The following is a 16,736-nucleotide window of genomic DNA, read 5'->3' on the forward strand; positions in this document are numbered from 1 at the left end:
CTTGGAGGAACACGTTGCTGTCGCTGTCCGAGGAGTCCAGCACCATCGCTGGTACGGGAACCCGAACCCGGGTTTGGTTTGGGGTTTTTGAGATGTTCGTTGACGTACTGGGAAGGAGGAGCTGACGCCCGTACGGCAGCAGGTGGTACGTGGCTCGAAGACAACCGATTTGTCGTCGCTGCGCACAGACCTGGCCGCGTCTGCTCTCGGCGGCAGGCTCCAGGACGGGCGGGACCACGGGCACGTCGCTCTGCGGGGACGACGCCGGCCCTCCTGGGAGCCCGTCCTGCTGAGGGGCCGCCCCGCCGTCCTGACCCCGCGGCCCGGCCCGGCCCAGGGAGCCGCCGCCCTCGCCGGGCCGCACCTCAGCCCCGAGCGCGCGGCCGGCCCGGGCCCGCCGGCGCGAAGGGCGCGGCGCACCTGCGGGCGGCGGCTCCTGCGCAGTGCCTGCGCGCTCGCACGCTCCCGCCCCGCCCCGCCCGGCGCCGATTGGCGAGCGCTCCCGTGCGGAGCAGCGGTTGGCCGGCGGGCCCGTCAGTCCGGCGCGCCCCGTCCCCTCCCCTCGGTCCCCCTCGGCCGGCCTGGGCCTCGTCCTCGGCGGCTGCGGCGGGCGGGGGGCTCGGTCCGGCGGGTGGGCGGCCGGCCTGCGGCGCTGAGGGCGCCCCCCCCCCCCCGCCCCGGTGCCGGCGGGGTCCCCGCGCCGAGCGGGCTCGTGGGCGACGCTGGGGGCAGCCGTCCCCGGACAGGTGAGACGTGGGCGAGCCCTGCGCGCCTGGCGGGACGGGTGGGACCCGGCCGGGCTCCCCCCACCGCCCTGCCCTGCCCTGCGCCGCCCCGCCGGGCTGCGGGCCCGTCCGCCGCAGCCCCCCGCCCGCCCGCCCGCCGCCGTCCCCGCTGCGGGCGTGCGCTGCGGGCGGAGCTCTGCGGCGACGGGCCCGTCCGGGAGCCCACCCTCCGGGGGCGCGCCGCTCGCGGGAAGCCCGCGGCTCCCGGCCCTCCGGAGGGGCGGCGAGCGCGGCGCGGGGCGCAGCCCGTCTCCGCCGGCGGCGGTGGCGCGGGCCCGGCGCGGCCCGCGGGCAGGTGCGCGGGCGGGGGGGGGGGGGCGCGCCGCTCCGCGCGGCCTGCGGCGCGAGGCCCCTCCCTGCGGGCGCCGTTCCGGGCTCGGGCTCCGCCGGGCTCGGGCTGGGAGCGGGCGGCGGGTGCCCGCGCTGCGAGCGCCCGCCTGGCCGCCGCGCGGCCTTCCGGCGGCGGGGCCGGCACGGCGGCCCCTCGGGAGCGGCCTCTTGGCCCGCCGCCTGCAGGCTTCCCGGCGAGGGGCGGGCGGGCGGGCGGCGCGCTCGCGTTGGGCCGCGCAGCCCCCGCGGGCGCTTGTGCCGCCGCTGCCGCCGCCGGTGCCGTGCGCTGCCCGCGCCGTTCGCCGCCTGCCCCTCCGCGCCCGGGGCACGGCCGGCCTGCTGCGAGCCCTGCGCGCTTCGGCCGCGGGAGCGGCCGCTCTCCCTGTGCGCCGCCTGTGCGGGTATTTTGCAAATTGGTTGGATTTCCAAGGCGTGAAGAGTGTGATGAAATGGGGTGGTTGCTTTTTGGGCACGTGGATTCAGAGGGTACTGTGCTTTTTGGAAGCTCGGAGACAATGATAGTAGTCTTTCTGAGGGGCGTATTTATTGTGTAGGGTGATGGAGGGAGCAGATGAAAACCTTCTGAGTTTGGCCACATCCTCCACGGGACTTTTGGAATAAATTTGAAAGCTCTTTGCATATCATGTGAATGATACTGTGCAGATGCTGTTAAGGAACCTTGGTTGCCTGAGATCTCTCTTCAGATCACGTCAGATAATTTTTGGTCTGGCTTCAGCAGGCTTCAGTATGTCTAAGGTTTTGGCACGTAGTGGAGAAGGAACTGTTGTTGAAGTTCTCAGTTGTAGAACCGCAGTGTGCCTTTTGTCTGTAGTCCGTTGTTCTGAACCCAAGAAAACAGAACGTATGTAGTCTCTTGTCTTATTGAAAAAAAAATTAAATCTGAGTTGGTCCCTCTTGCAATGTGGAAAGATATTCCTTGCCTTAAAGACCTCATAGTTGAATGTAGCAATCTGTGCTTTTTATGTCCGAGAGATGCTTTTAAAGTCAGATTTATTTTCATGTTGAACGTTCATGCTGTGCCTAGTAGTTATTCTTCATGTGTGAGGAGGACAGGAAGAGTGTGTAATAAGGACAGAACTATGTGCACTTGTTTGTTTGTTTTCTGTATGTTGTCTGTCCTGCATGGGGTAGCACCAGTTTGAAGAAAAATATTAGAAAACTCTTATTTTAACCAAGTTATTTTATTAATTTTTCTGTTCATTTACCTTATTGTAGTAAAGGGGCGACATCTAGAAATCACGATGGGCAGTAGTTATGAGCTTTGCTTTTTGTTCCACGTAAACTTTATTTGCAGGGTCTTAGCACTTTTTGTCATCAGACTTTACATGTGGGTATGATAGTATATTTAAAAGCATTACTAATGAACACCTTAGAAAATGAAAGATATTTTAATTTATCGTGTATACAAATGTAAAATATCTTTAAAGCAAACTTGTATAGGAAGCACAGCTTTTGTCGGACTATGAGATGGAGAAACTTATTCTTTAAGAAAAAAAAATCTTTAAGTGACCATACTTGCTATATTTTCTATCCCATTCAGTGTTTTCTGCGACTAACAATGGTGAAGTTGCTTTGTGTTTATTTTTAGTTTTTCAGTCTCTTTGGTTAAAGTAATGTGTTGTATTGACAGTCAGCAAAAGCTCATCTTTCTCAACTGCCAAAAACTATGGTTTTTTTTTAATTAAACTTCAATTTTCAACAACATTTCTGTGTCTAAAACTTTTATTCTGCAAATTTTTGTTCCCATTTTTCATCATACTTGGGGTATTAGCCCATATGGAAGTGGGGGGGGATTCAACAGAGCGATCGTCCCATTTAAAAATCATACGTTCCATTCCTATGATACTTGAGAAGACTAACACTTTTCGTCAGCAGCTCAAACTGACTTAGTTTCAAAATGGAGGTGTTCAGAAGCAAAAATGAATATATAAAAATGGGAGTAGGGGAACTAGGTAGCAGTTGTATAAACTGCAATTTCTGAAGTACTATAGATGAAAAAATAACCAAAGATTTTGGAGCCAGTTGTACTTACTAGAGCTCAGGACAGCAAGGAGAAATTGGTACCTATTCTGGAGGAAGAAAGGAGGAAGCCTAGCAATATGTTTGTCTCTTGCTAGGCAAATTTGGGAAAATCATTAATGTCTGTATAATAAAAATCTTTGTTTTCTTTTCTCCTGGTAAGAAACAGGATGTCGTATCAGATAAGAACTATGAAATGTTTTCCGGTTAATAAATGTCAGACGGTATCTCCTGAGGATAAACAACTTAAAAGTCTGAGAACCAGATTTCTTCTTAAATTGCTAGATACAAGTTGAGATCTCTGGCCTGCGAGTGCTGATTTTGAAGACTGAGAGTTCTAGTGTTGAGCAAACGAAAGGCAAGTGCTCCGTGAAGCTTATTCCTTAACATTATGTTGGTTATCCATATCAAACAAAATAATAGGAGAAAATAGGATGGGCTTTATTTAATAATATAGAAATATTGGGGTAGTTAGGCAGCATGGTTCTGTGGGAAATTTGTCTTGCTAACCAAACCTAACTTCGTTCTTGTATGCAATTGTAGGTTGAATTGACCAAGGTAACTAGGTAAAAACTATAAATATGTTTACTTAATCAAGGACTCTAATACTGTGTGATACTCAGGTTTAAAAAATAACAATGTATTATCCTTTTAGTAACGCAATAAGTGGGTGGTTTACTGTCTATCAGATATATCGTACTAGCTGCTTATGAAAGAACCATTTTTTAATAAGACTGCATCTACAGGGAGTTGTGCTAGGTCTGACAGTGCACAACTTCATCAGTGATCTGGCAATAAATTTGTGAATGCCATGGTTAACGTTTGTAAATAACATAACGTGTTAAAAAAGTGAACAGTTAAGACAGTCAGGCTGAATAGGGTGAAGCAGACCACTGGGTGTGCTATGTATTTGAGTAGAGTTTGTGTTAAGGTCAAACAAATTTTTATATTGAAGAAGAGGAACTGTAGACTTCATTTAAAGTACAAGGGAATGTGTTTTGAGGAGCAGACATTCTGCAGGTGATGCAGGCAGTCAAAATAGGTAAGCAACACAACAAGAACTGAGTGCGGTGTTACAGGAAAAAAGGATTAATTCTATCTCTAAATAAACAGACAAGGAAGTAGTGAACAGAATTAGGAAGAAGCTTTTAAGTTCTGAAGCGTTTGGTGAAAATGATACTGGATTATAATGCACAATTTTGATATCCTCATTTTAAAAAGGAAGGTAAAAGTTCTAAGCGCCCCAAAATTAACGGTAAAAATGTTTTAAGAATTTGCGATGAGAGACTTAAAGAGCACGATCAGCCTAATTGATTAAATGCAGGATCAAGGAGGGTCTTGAACACAAAAGAGAAATGTTTGCTGCCATCAGCCTTTTCAAGATAGGCAAGAGAGATACCTGTGAGAACATCAAAGTGATCAGAAGAGTGCTGGTGGTAGGGATTTATATGAGAAGACCTAAGAACAAGTATACAGTGGGTGTATATCTTGAACAGTGTGTAGTGTTCTTCTATCCCCATCCTCAAAAGGGTGTGAGAAAATTGGAGAAGCTACAGAGGGGCACTGGGGCTGGAGTGAAGGATGTGCTTGACTTACAAGGAGTAAACTGTAACTTGCCTAGGAGCCCTCAGGCTACAAGAGATGTCTGAGGGAGGGTATGGTATCTTTCTGACATCATGAATTGTGAAGGTGAACAGGAAAGGTTGTTTTTTTACTTGTCATCTTTAATGCGAGAACCAGAGGGTATAAAATAAGACTAACAAAAGTTAGCTTCGGGAGCAGACGTTTTTCACAAAAACATAAGTTTTCTCACAAGCTGCAGAACTTCTCATTAGAGGAGGTTGTAGATGCTCCAAGATTTGCAAAAAAACTTTGTATATTTGCAAAGCAACTGGATAAATTCGTAAGAGGGAAGTCTAGAGGGAGTATAGGTGCGAAGATTTTTATCTATGACTTAGGAAGTCCCTGAACTGCAAATCGTGATAGACTGGAAAAAATGTTTTGAGGAAGTAATGCTACATGGTTTTGGGTACATTCTACCTGTGAACCAGCGTGGAGTTTGGAAGCTGTGCTGCACGGATGATTGGGTTCTCCTGGTACAGCTGCTGTTATGTTCAGAGTACAAACAAATGAAACTGAAGCCAAAACACTTTAAATAAGAAATTAGGGTGCAGTTCTGGAGCAAGAAAACAGGAGACTTCAGATCTCTCCGTTCTCTTTTGGGAAGAACGTCCTATGTTCATTTTGAGATAAGTTTTTGAGGCCAACACACATACAACTGGATGAAATTTAAAGACCTGTCACTAAAAACGGAAGATCAGACTAAGTGATTTTAATGATCTCTTACAGCTTAAATTGCTGTGAGTAGAAGGTTAGACATAATAGCGATGTAACATAGAATCATAGAATATCCTGAGTTGGAAGGGACCCATGAGGATCATCAGGTCCAACTCCTGACTCCACACAGGGCAACCTAAAAGTTAAACCATATATCTAAGCATTGTCCAAAGGCTTCTTGAACAACTATGCAAAACTTAATCTAAGACATTTAGGGTGGGATATGGAACAGTATGCTTAGGTATTCACAGACTCTGGCTTGGACTGAAATGATGTCATGTGAGGAAAACATGCAGCTTTTAGAATAAGGAATTACTCTAGTCATAGAATCATGTAAGTTGGGAGGAATCTCCAAAGATAATCTAGTCCAAACCCTTGCTCAAAGCAGGGCCACTTCAGAGCAGGTTGCTCAGCATCTTCCTGAGTTTTGAATTTTGAGATTCCATAGCCTCTCTGGGCAACTTGTTCCGATGCCTAAGCATTTTCATTGTGAATATTTTTTTCCTGATGTATGATTGGGATTTACATTCCTGTGACTTGTCTCTGTTGCCCCTTGTCTTTTCGTGGCTTGCCTTGGAGAAAAGTCTGGTTCCATCTTCTCTGTAATTTCCCATTAGGCAGTTAAAGCCAGCAACAAGATCAGTCCTTAGCGTAGTCATTTTAAGATTAACAAACCCAGTTCTCTCAGCCTCTCCTCTTGCATCTGAGCTGTCTGTCTTATTTTTTGTCAATGAAAACCTACCTTTCAGCTGGCCTTTATGTCATATATATTCTGTTTCCTGAGCAATATGCTAGATACAGTCTTCAATCCAGATTTGTTTTCTGAAACTACATTAGGGTGACTTTCCAGAAAATTCTCTTATTTCAACAGACTAATGCTTGGTTTAATATTACTTTAATATCTTTAGGTTTATCTTCTAAGATGCCATCTTCAAGTGATAGAAAATGAATAGCGGAAAGGTTTAGGTATTTTTTTTTTTTGTACCAATTAGTGTTTTCAGATTTTAAATGTTGAATAAAAAATTCTGCAACTGGTATGTGAATGTAGACTCCACTTTTGTGTTTTAGCAAAGCATAGCTGATCCTTTACCAAAAGAAAAAAAAATTCTTAAATAACATAGCTTTCAATGATTTGCTTTTATGACTACTTCTCTTGATTTCATAAGCAGTCAGAAACAGATATTCAGAAGTATGACATCTCTTAAGTAAGTACAAGAATTTTTAAGTAAGAAAGTAAACTAGCTTAAGTATGTAAAAAAAAAAAAAAGTATATTTTCTCATGTTTGGATCTGAAAGCATTTTCCTATTTTGCAGAAATTTCTCCAAAATAAACATTTAGATACCCTCTTATGGAACACGTTGCACCAAAGAAATTGAGGAAGATGGAAGGTTAATGGAAGCTTTAGTAGTTCCTTTAGCAAGTAATATGAAACATAAGGGGTTTGCGCTATTTTACAGTTACCTAAGACGTGGTTTGGGATTATCTAATTTTTTTTTTTTCTGATTCCTGTCATTCCTTCGTATACATAGTCCTAAATATTTTCCTTGGCTCAAAGCTTTTCATCAACTATACTGGATAACTGGATTATTGTAAAAAGTTATTTTTATTTTAATAAGTAAAAGTAATTAAGTGTGAAACCCATGCTTCCACTTGAATGAATGTTAGTCTCTTTAAAAGTTGTTCAGTTAACTGTGGTGAGGTGCAGGGGTCATCTTTAATGCAGGATTCCAAATATTGATGAATTTTTTCCAACAAGAGGCTGTTTTCTTCCCTGTTTGTTAATGTTTTCATGGACTTCTGTTTGCTGCCATCAGGTGGCACATGTATCTGTCCCTGATAAATTCTTTCTGTCTGCCTAATTGATGTCTGTCTTTAATACCAAATGACCTTTGACTGTTAACAGCATGGGGGGGGGGGGTAGAGAAACAGGAAGAATTAATGCTGCCTAATTGAAAAGTTCAGATATGCTGGAGACTGCCAGCACAGAGTTTGCAAAGGCAATTTTTTCAGATGTATCAAATTTTTACTTGGAAAGTTAGTTTTCAAAGCCATTGAGAGTGAAAGAAGTAGACAGAATAGAGCACACACACAGACACATGCAAAAACCAAAAACTTAGTTGCCAGGGATCAGATCTGATTGACAAAGCTGAGATGGGATGTGAACATACATCATGTCTGTAATTTTGGTTGAAATACTTAAGTGGATGCTAACTCATTTATAACTTGTCATTTTGATTCTTTTATGAACTAGGATTATTTGCTCGTGCAGGGAGTGCCTGCTGTATGTATACTCGGAGTTTGGATGAGTTTTGAGTGTATGAAGAGACTACTACTTTTCCAGCAAAAGATAGCTTGCTTTGATGCCAGTAGGACTTACATGTATTTAAAGACTAGAAGATAGACATTTTTGTAAGTGGAGGTTCCTTAACAATAGAAGGAGAATAGAGACTGTAGCAGAGGCACCGTAGTAACACCATGTGATCTGCAGTGATTTTTAACTTTATCAAAGCAACACAGGCTTTAATGGGATTTTCATGTCAGTTTCCACATGAAAGTATCTTTGAGATTATTTTCTTCTCATTTGAGGTATAATTTTCTTAAACATCAGCTGTTATTAAAGTTGGTATAAGGCAAAAGAGGAGAAAAGGGAAGGGCTATGTCTAAATATCACCAAAGCGAGTTACCTAAACAGTATTTTCTCAGGTTTGTTGCTGATTATGTTTGGTGGAAGAGCTGTGGCTTAATTTGCTGATACAGAGAAAGAAGAATGATCATATTTGGTTTTGTGTCCATTCTGCTTTGTTTAGTTAAGTCTTGAGGAAAACGAAGTGAGAATGAGTAGCATTTGCCATTCATAAAGCACCTTGAAAGAAGTGATTAAAACCAGTAAGCAAACCCATATCAGCTTGGAGCTTGTATTGATTGACAGAGTGAGGAAGAGTTACAGGTACATATTTGGAGAATATTTAGTTATGAGATTCCTAATATGTTGCTCTTCCCTCTGTGATGTATTCTTTAGTTCTTTTGAGTTTGGGAATTTGTCGCATACCAATGAAACTCAAATGGGGAACTAGCCAACAAAGCTGGGAGGGAGAGCTAAGAATAAAAATACCAGAGTGTGTGTTTTGGGTAAGGAATGCACAGTTTGAGAGGAACTGAGTTATATAATAAATGTCACCATAATCCTGTTTCCTGTTAATTTACAGGAATGTCATGCTTTTAAACAAGAGATAAATGTGCGGAATAGCCAGAGGTAGACCCAACAACGGACTGATGGAGGTGTGCGGCAAAATGGGTTGAGTGAGTGCAGAACTACCTTATTCCACTGTAAGTATGCAACTATAGTTAAAGTAGCAGGTATTTTCCTAGTTTCTCTTACGTTTGATAGTAGAGATTACAGAAGTGTCTGTCAGTTCTCTTCTGTTTAGAGAACCCAGAGTCGTGGTAGAGTTGTGATAGTATTATACTGTAATACAGTAGATATATATTTCTTTTCCTGTGACTGTTTTATTGAGATTCCCCTAAACTATAACTTTCCTAAACATGTATCTTGTCCTTCTAACCTGTGCAAGTCAGCAGACTTGTTTGAAGCATAATGGCTTTTGAGGGAGAACTTCTTTATCCTTGCGTAAGCAAGGACTTCTGCTGGAGGGCGAGCTGCAGCTCTGTCTTGATAGGGATCAAGACAGTACTGGGTTCTTAACTTGTGGTTTTTTATTATTTGTTCTTTGTTAAGGACAAGTATTGCTTTTGTAGTTACTGTTGTTAACCTAGAAATATTTTTCACTTTGTTCCCTTTGACATTATGCAGCAGTGCTTTCTCCCTTCTTTCCTTATTCTATATAGTAATCTTTCAGTTTCTTAGAATTTGCTAAGGTGGAGTTTGTGTTTGTGTTTCATTTATGTGAAGTCGTTGCCAGTTAACATAGGGTAGCTATGTTTTCGTGGTTATAAAAGATGATTATTTTTTTTTCCAGGTGCCAACAGGCAGCCTCCATGAGCTGCTTTTGTAAGGGTGACTCCTGCAGAATATCAACTGCATGTAGTCTGGATTAAGATAATGTAGCGCATCACAGCAAAACTCCCCAACTGCATTATGGGAAAGAAGTGGCCACTGAAATAGCAATATAGTGTTCTTTCACTCTTCCAGGAAAGTAAGACTGGCGGTTCAAGGACATTACTTCTAAAAAGTGTCAGTGGGAGGCTAGATTGGAAAATCTGGTCTGGTAGCCTTGTTGAATTGATGCGTCTATTACAGTCATGATGTCTTCACACAATCATCTGTTGGAATGAGGATTGCTTCCAGACCAATTCATTTTAAACCAGTCTTCTGAGATGCATGGGGTAGATGTCTATGCTAGATTTACTGTCAACGTCTAGAGGAAGCCTGAGACAATTGAAACTGGTAGTCTGATGCTCTTGAGAAGTGTCTTAGCTAACTGAATAATCGACTCTGGGACCTGTACGCATAAAGCATTCAGATTCTTGCACCTAGTACTTCAAAATTCTGGAGTGCGCATTTCTATATTGTATCTACATTGAATTAGTTTTCAGTTTAGCACATTGATAGCTGATGCCTTAATCTTGCTTTCAGACTTGACAGTACGACCATAAAGGCGTTAAAGGATTTCTTTATCCAAAAGCTTGAGATGTGATACTTTCTTTTAACCTCAGCAGGGTCCAAGACATGGCTCTGTTGTGCCAGTATTCCCTCCCTCACCTTCATAGCTCTGGGGAGACAGCTTTTCTCCCTCCCATATCTGCTACTGCCCTGAACAGCTGCTGATACTACCTACCTGATAGTGCACCTGAAAGCCAATTTGGAGAGGATGGAGCTTTTCTCAAGTTAATGCATATTCTCTGGACAGTGTATATATCTATGTGGCTTGTAAATGGCCAGCCATATTGTATTCGGTGAACTGTAGGGATTCTATCATATGGAATATAAATGTTCCACTAAAATAGTTTCTCTGTGATTTAGGAGTATCTGTAAATTAATTACGAAAATGAAGCAGATTGAATTATTGGTCTAGAGTGTCGGGAAATTATTTAGCTACCTATTAGCTATTACCAGCTCTAGTATGTATACTGTTTAAAGCATTCACTGCTGAGTTTACTATATTGGATGTGGTGATTTCTGCTTCTTTACAGTACTTCCATTAACAGTGCTGTTCTTCCACGCTTCTCATTTTTTTTTTTTTTTTTAAAGGACAGACTTTTATAATTCTGGGCTGTGTATTGCTTATTCTTCATCTCTGAACCATTCCCACAGCGTGCAGTTATTTACATGACAAAAGAATTATTTAATCTTTGTATTTAATATCTATTGCAGACTTCATGTCAGGTTGGCTTTGGACTATTCTTATTTTCTTTTTATTTTCTAGTTTGCACTATGTAAGTTTGTGGGGTTTTTTCACTAGTCAAGGTCCCGGCCGGCCGGCCGTGTCCCCCCCCCCATTTCCCTGTCAACTTTTTACCCCAGTACCATTTTTGAGATGATTATTCATCTCAGTGGATCTCGAGCGGCATCACTGACTTGTTTCTTTTTGTTTGGACTCAAAATTCCAGATAGCTTTTGTAAAAATTCTAAACCTCTAGTGCATTTGAACGTTGGCGTTCAGTTCATCCAACCTCCCTGACTCTCTTCTGCTGAGGCTAATTTCCTTTTCTTACTTTCTGGCCATCCCATCGTTGGACAACTCCTTGTTCTATAGCAGAGGCAAACAGATTAATCTTTTTTTCTTCGTTGGTATGCTGTTACTTTCTGTGCTTTTTTTACATGGTCATATTCTCACATAAGTAATTTTCTTGTTGATTTTTCTGTCCTTCAGGATCTGGTTTTGGCAGGTTTCTACAAACCTTGAGTTTTCTATATAAATTCTTTCCCTTCTCATGTGTATTTCTTAATCTCCATCTGTACATATGCCTGGCTCATTTTCCTGACTTCAGGTCCTCTCATGCATAAGAAAGTACACATACAAATAACTCGTCACATACCCACTTGGGTAAATGTTTTGCAGTTTCTGTTGTGTAGTTCTGGTTTTCCTTCCTCGTTCTGTCATCTCTGTCTCTTCAATAGGTGGTTCTTTCCTAGGTCCTAGGATTTAAAGACAAATACAGGAATGTCTGACTCATTCCTATAAACTTGCAGACAAGGAACACCATCATCCATCCTTTGTCTGCTAGACTTTTGTGTCTCTGTCAGCTTTTTTTGGGTACAGACTGTCTGTTATACCTTCTTGGAAGCAGAACCCACTCTTGCAGTGACTGTAAGCCCTGTAACCAGTAATGATCTCTGAGCTGCTCCTGTATGCATATCTTTCTCCCAAGTTCTCTGTTGCAGGAGCCTCAGATTTACAGTCGGCTTCTGGAACATGTTCACTGAAATAAGTAGACATTTACACTGTGTAAAGTCTTTATTGTACTTAAATACTCTCAAAATAATAAACACCTCTGTGCCTCAGTTTCTATATCATTTGTGATCTTTGTTTGGATCTACATTGGGAATTCTCACACTTAAATTGTCTGAGTCATCTAATCTTTCCTGTGCAGCAAGCATACTGATTCTGCTCGCTCACTCTTGCCTTCCCCCCCGCCCCCCAAAGAGAGCGAGTGTTCCTCTAATTGAACTGTAGTCCCCTTCGTCAAGGATATTCAGAATAGGCCTCATCAAGTGCTCAAAAGTCCATCACCCAGCAATTTTCTAGTTACCAACCTAAAGGGTTCAGACCTGAAGAACTGGTTGTTTCTGGATAGCAACCATTATTTTGTTCGCTTAAATGAATAGTCATCAAAGCGTTTTTTTCAGTTTCCCAATTTACTGCTCCCTGTTATTCCTAAGAAATAAAGCTGCAGTATTTTTTAGGAACTCAGAAGCGCTTGTGTCACACTGTAATCCTCTTCTCTTATTTTCTTGTAGTCTGTAAGTCTGTCTGTTTCTTGTTTTATGCTATTGGCCCGTTTCCTCCTAGCACTGTGTTACTTCCTGCTTTGTTTGTTGTTGTCCTGTGCATCACAGAAAGACTCTTGTTCCTTGGTCAGTGGTGAAGGCTCCTAGGACTGTTGTAAATCGACCTCTGCCGCCACAGTGCTCAGCATTAGTTCAATGGAAAAATGGGAAGGGGAGGAAAAGGGAATTTGTTTCATCCATTTGTCTTCAATTAAGGCACTCTCTACTTTTGTCTTGCCTTTTTTTCCCCGCTGTGCTGGTTATTTGTTGGCTGCTGTGATACTGTGGAAAAGCATGCTGGACTGCACCAGGAGGAGCATGGCTAGCAGGTTGTAGGATGTGATCCATCCTCTTTACTCAGTACTGGTGAGGTCATATCTGGAGTGCTGTGTCCAGTTCTGGGCTCCCTAGTTCAACAAAGTTGTGGACTTATTGGAGTGAGTCCAACAAAGAGCCACAAAGATGATGAAGGGACTGGATCATCTTTCATAGGAGGAGAGGTGGAGAGAGCTGAGGCTGCATAGCCTGGAAAAGAGAAGGCTCAGGGGAGATGTCACCAATACAATATATATAGAAATACTATATAGAAATACCCAATGAGTGGATGTAAAGGGGATGGAGCCAGAATCTTCAGTGGTACCCAGTGAAGGGAAGAGGCAATGGGCACAAATGAAAATAGAATAGAATAGAGTACATGGAAGACACATGGAATTCCACCTAAACACAAGAAAACACTTATTTACTCTGAGAATGATCAAGCACTGGTTGAGCTTGAGGTTGAGCAGAGAAGTTGCGTCATCCATGGAGATAATCAAAACCCAACTGGATGTGGTCCTGGGCAACCTGCCCTGTTTGAGCAGAGGCATTGGACTATATAATCTCAAGAGGGCCCTTCCAGCCTCAGTGATTCTGTGCGAAGATAGTTATTAAGATTGTGGGTATTACAGAGTCTGAGAGAGAGAGCAGGCTTTCTAAACTATCTGCGGGTGAAGCGGTGAAGGAACATGGCAATAGCTGTGGTGAGTAACTCTTCATGCTAAAGAGGGAATATTTATCACAGTCCAACGTGAATATCTTGACCATTGGAGTATAGGTTAAATCACAGGCAAGGCAGCAATGGAAATCACTGCCTCCTACACTTTGCAAATCTCTTCCAAAATACTTGCTTTTTCAACCAAAATGATTTGGCAAAATTAACACAAGTATGAAAGTAATTTGGCATGATGGAAACTGTGAGGGATAAATTATTGTCTAGCCCTGAGTGAATTCTGTTCTTCAGGACTTAGGACAGTACAGTGCAATCTAGCATTGCCTTCTGAATGACTTCACATCAGCCAAGTCGTGACACTTTCTCTGTATTTATTTCCATTATTTTTCTAAGGGATGCTGTAAAATAGGTTCTCAGAGTAATTGCGTAAAAACCCTAAAACCTAGAAAGCACTCTTTTCCATTTTCATTTCTCAGTCGATCAAAGACGAGTACCTGTTCTTTTGTGAGTTATGATTACATATTAAAACAAAAGATTTAAGACATTTTGAAAACAGGCCTGTAATAAGTTAAGAGTCACTGCCACCTAGTGGAACGTTGAAAACTTTGAAGTGTTCTAAAACTTGATTAAATAAGATTTGGAGAGGAGAGTCCGCAGGTTTTTATGGTTGACGCAGAATGAGAGATTCCAAGTGGCAGCCAAGGATACTAGACTTCTTTTTTTGGAGTAGCTTATAGTCAGTAGTCTTCATTTAAGAAATGCAACTTTTTTTTTTTTTTTTTTCTTCCCAGTTGAAGTAGAACATGTGAGATACTCCTGCTGGCTTCTAACATTTGAATACAAAACCAGCTTGTTATTAATGGAACACTCAGAAGCCACTGCAGAAGCAGAAAATACGTTCCAGGTGCCCATAACTTACCATAATGCAGCTTTTGTCTAACTTGGGGAGGAGTATTTGCAACACTGTGGTATGGGAGTGTCACATCAGTCAGGCTAAAGGAGAGCTTTAGTCACCTTGCCATTTCCTAGCAAATCCATATTTGTATGACAAATTAACAAACTGTTTACTGGTTCCCACTTTTCTTATGGGTGTTTACTGCAGAGTCTGGGCTTTGCAGTGACTATTTAACTTTGTCAGTGCTGGAGGAACTTGCCCAGTATAGTTTTGTACTATTCTTAGTAGTTTCTGTTGCTCAAGAAAGTGATTTTCAGCATTACAGCTTTTGTTGATATGTGTCCTGTATTAATTAATAGATCATGAAAACAAGAGAGGACTCTGGTGGTAATCACTTATGTCTTCCATACTGTATGTCATAAAACTTCGTTGAATTCTCATTCAGGCTTGTGGGGGGTTGTTTTGCATTTTTATTTAAATAAATAAATTCAACCGTGATGTAAAGATTTCCAGGCATGGGTAAAATTCCACAGTCTATGCAAAGTTCTTCAAATGGTTTCTAATTATTAGAAACCTGCACTGTATTTCTTGTCTTAATTTGTTTAGGTATCCAGACTGAGATCTTTCTACTATCTTTACTTAGTAGAATGTCACTTTATTATGTTTCTTTTGCTTATACAAGTAGTGTTGATCATATCATTGCTTTACTTCTTGATGCAGTAAATGATAGGAGAGATAGCAGAAGGGAGAGAGGAGAAGAGAACGCTTAATAGTTAACTTGTCCTGGTTTCAGCTGGGACAGAGTTAATTTTCTTCCTAGTAGCTGGTATAGTGCTGTGTTTTGGATTTAGTAGGAAAATAATGTTGATAACACACTGATGTTTTTAGTTGTTGCTAAGTAGTGTTTGCACTAAGTCAAGGGTTTTTCAGCTTCTCATGGCCAGCCAGCAAGAAGGCTGGAGGGGCACAAGAAGCTGGGAGGGGACACAGCCAGGACAGCAGACCGTGACTGCCCAAAGGGATATTCCATACCATATGATGTCATGGCCAGTATATAAACTGGGGGAGTTGGCCGGGAGGGGCAGATCGCTGCTCGGGAGCTAACTGGGCATCTGTCGGCGAGTGGTGAGCAATTGCGTTGTGCATCACTTGTTTTGTATATTCTAATTCTTGTAGTAGTATTATTATTGTCGTCATTATCATCATTATTTTCCCTTCCTTTCTGTCCTATTAAACTGTCTTTATCTCAACCCACAAGGTGGGTTTTTTCCCCCGATTCTCTTCCCCCATCCCACTGGGTGGGGGGAGTGAGTGAGCAGCTGTGTGGTGCTTAGTTGCCGGCTGGGGTTAAACCATGACACTTGTAAATACAGTAAATGATTATTAGAGTGAACTCAGTTATCAGTGGATATAGTAAAGATATGGGGCATAATCAGGATAAAAATAGCATTGCACATTCAAACCTGTATTGTCAGCCTCCTGCTCTTCTACGGTTTTAGCAACTAAGGATCCTGTGAGATATTTAATAATTTTGAAATAAATTTTGACAGTTTAGGAGCATTATGAAGAGCCTTTTTGTTATGAGTTTGTGCATAGAGCTCTTAAACTATAAGAGTAAGACTTTGCATTCATTATAATTTTGAAAAATAAGACAACCTTATTTTTTATTCAACTTGCAGAATATCAGCTTACCTTTTTGGTGTAGTGATTGCCACAGATTTTTTTGTATCCAGGTTGCCCTATGACAGTAAGTTATTTTGAAAATCCAGGATTTGGACTGTTGTAGGGCAGCCTGGCTATGACAAAGGAATCTGTGGCAGTCTAGTGTAACGTGTGGCTAGTCAAGTAGAGCATATCATAAAAGCATGACCTGAGCTTTGGATGTTGTTTTTCACCTACTGTTAGGTACAGTTCAAATCAGTTGTTTATTCATAAAACCCAAAGAGTTTGGGGCCTGGATTCTGAAGTTGTTTCTCAAACTCATCGCAGCAGCTGCTTCGCTCCTCATGATAGAACTCATTTGAGCGCGCATGCACTAGAGGGGTGGAAGTAGGAGAGCTGACACAATTTTAGTAAGAGAAATCAACTTTGAATCTGCTTTTTCGTGAGTTGACTTGATTCATTGGCAGCTATTGGGAGGTGCTGCAAGAATCAGTTTTTCGGCCTGTTTGCTCAGGAAAGAATATTTATTTACTTCAATGATTTCAGTTTCTGGTCAGCTAAATCAGTGGGGTTAACACATCGTTAATCCGCAGCCCCTTAATAGTGTTTGTAGTGGTTTTGGTTAAAATCCTATTTCAGTCTGTTGAAGACTGACAGGTCTAGTGATCCTAAATCTGGGACACACTTACTTTGTGCTGGTTCTGCTCAACTTGTGTATTTGTGCTGGTAGTACAACAGTGACTGGTATA

At 42.4% G+C, this 16,736-nt stretch overlaps 1 protein-coding gene across 1 annotated transcript in view; it reads left to right on the forward strand.

Annotated features, from left to right (window-relative positions):
• Window positions 1-692: 692 nt before the first annotated feature.
• Window positions 693-16,736, forward strand: part of RALGPS1 (Ral GEF with PH domain and SH3 binding motif 1) — a 125,857-nt gene continuing 109,813 nt past the window's right edge. The window contains exons 1-2 of the mRNA XM_050908100.1: window positions 693-746; window positions 8,700-8,820. The gene's annotated coding sequence lies outside the window, so the exon portion shown is untranslated. The remainder of the gene's footprint in view (window positions 747-8,699; window positions 8,821-16,736) is intronic.

This window comes from Gymnogyps californianus, chromosome 18 (assembly GCF_018139145.2).
Source record: "Gymnogyps californianus isolate 813 chromosome 18, ASM1813914v2, whole genome shotgun sequence".
Taxonomy (NCBI): domain Eukaryota; kingdom Metazoa; phylum Chordata; class Aves; order Accipitriformes; family Cathartidae; genus Gymnogyps; species Gymnogyps californianus.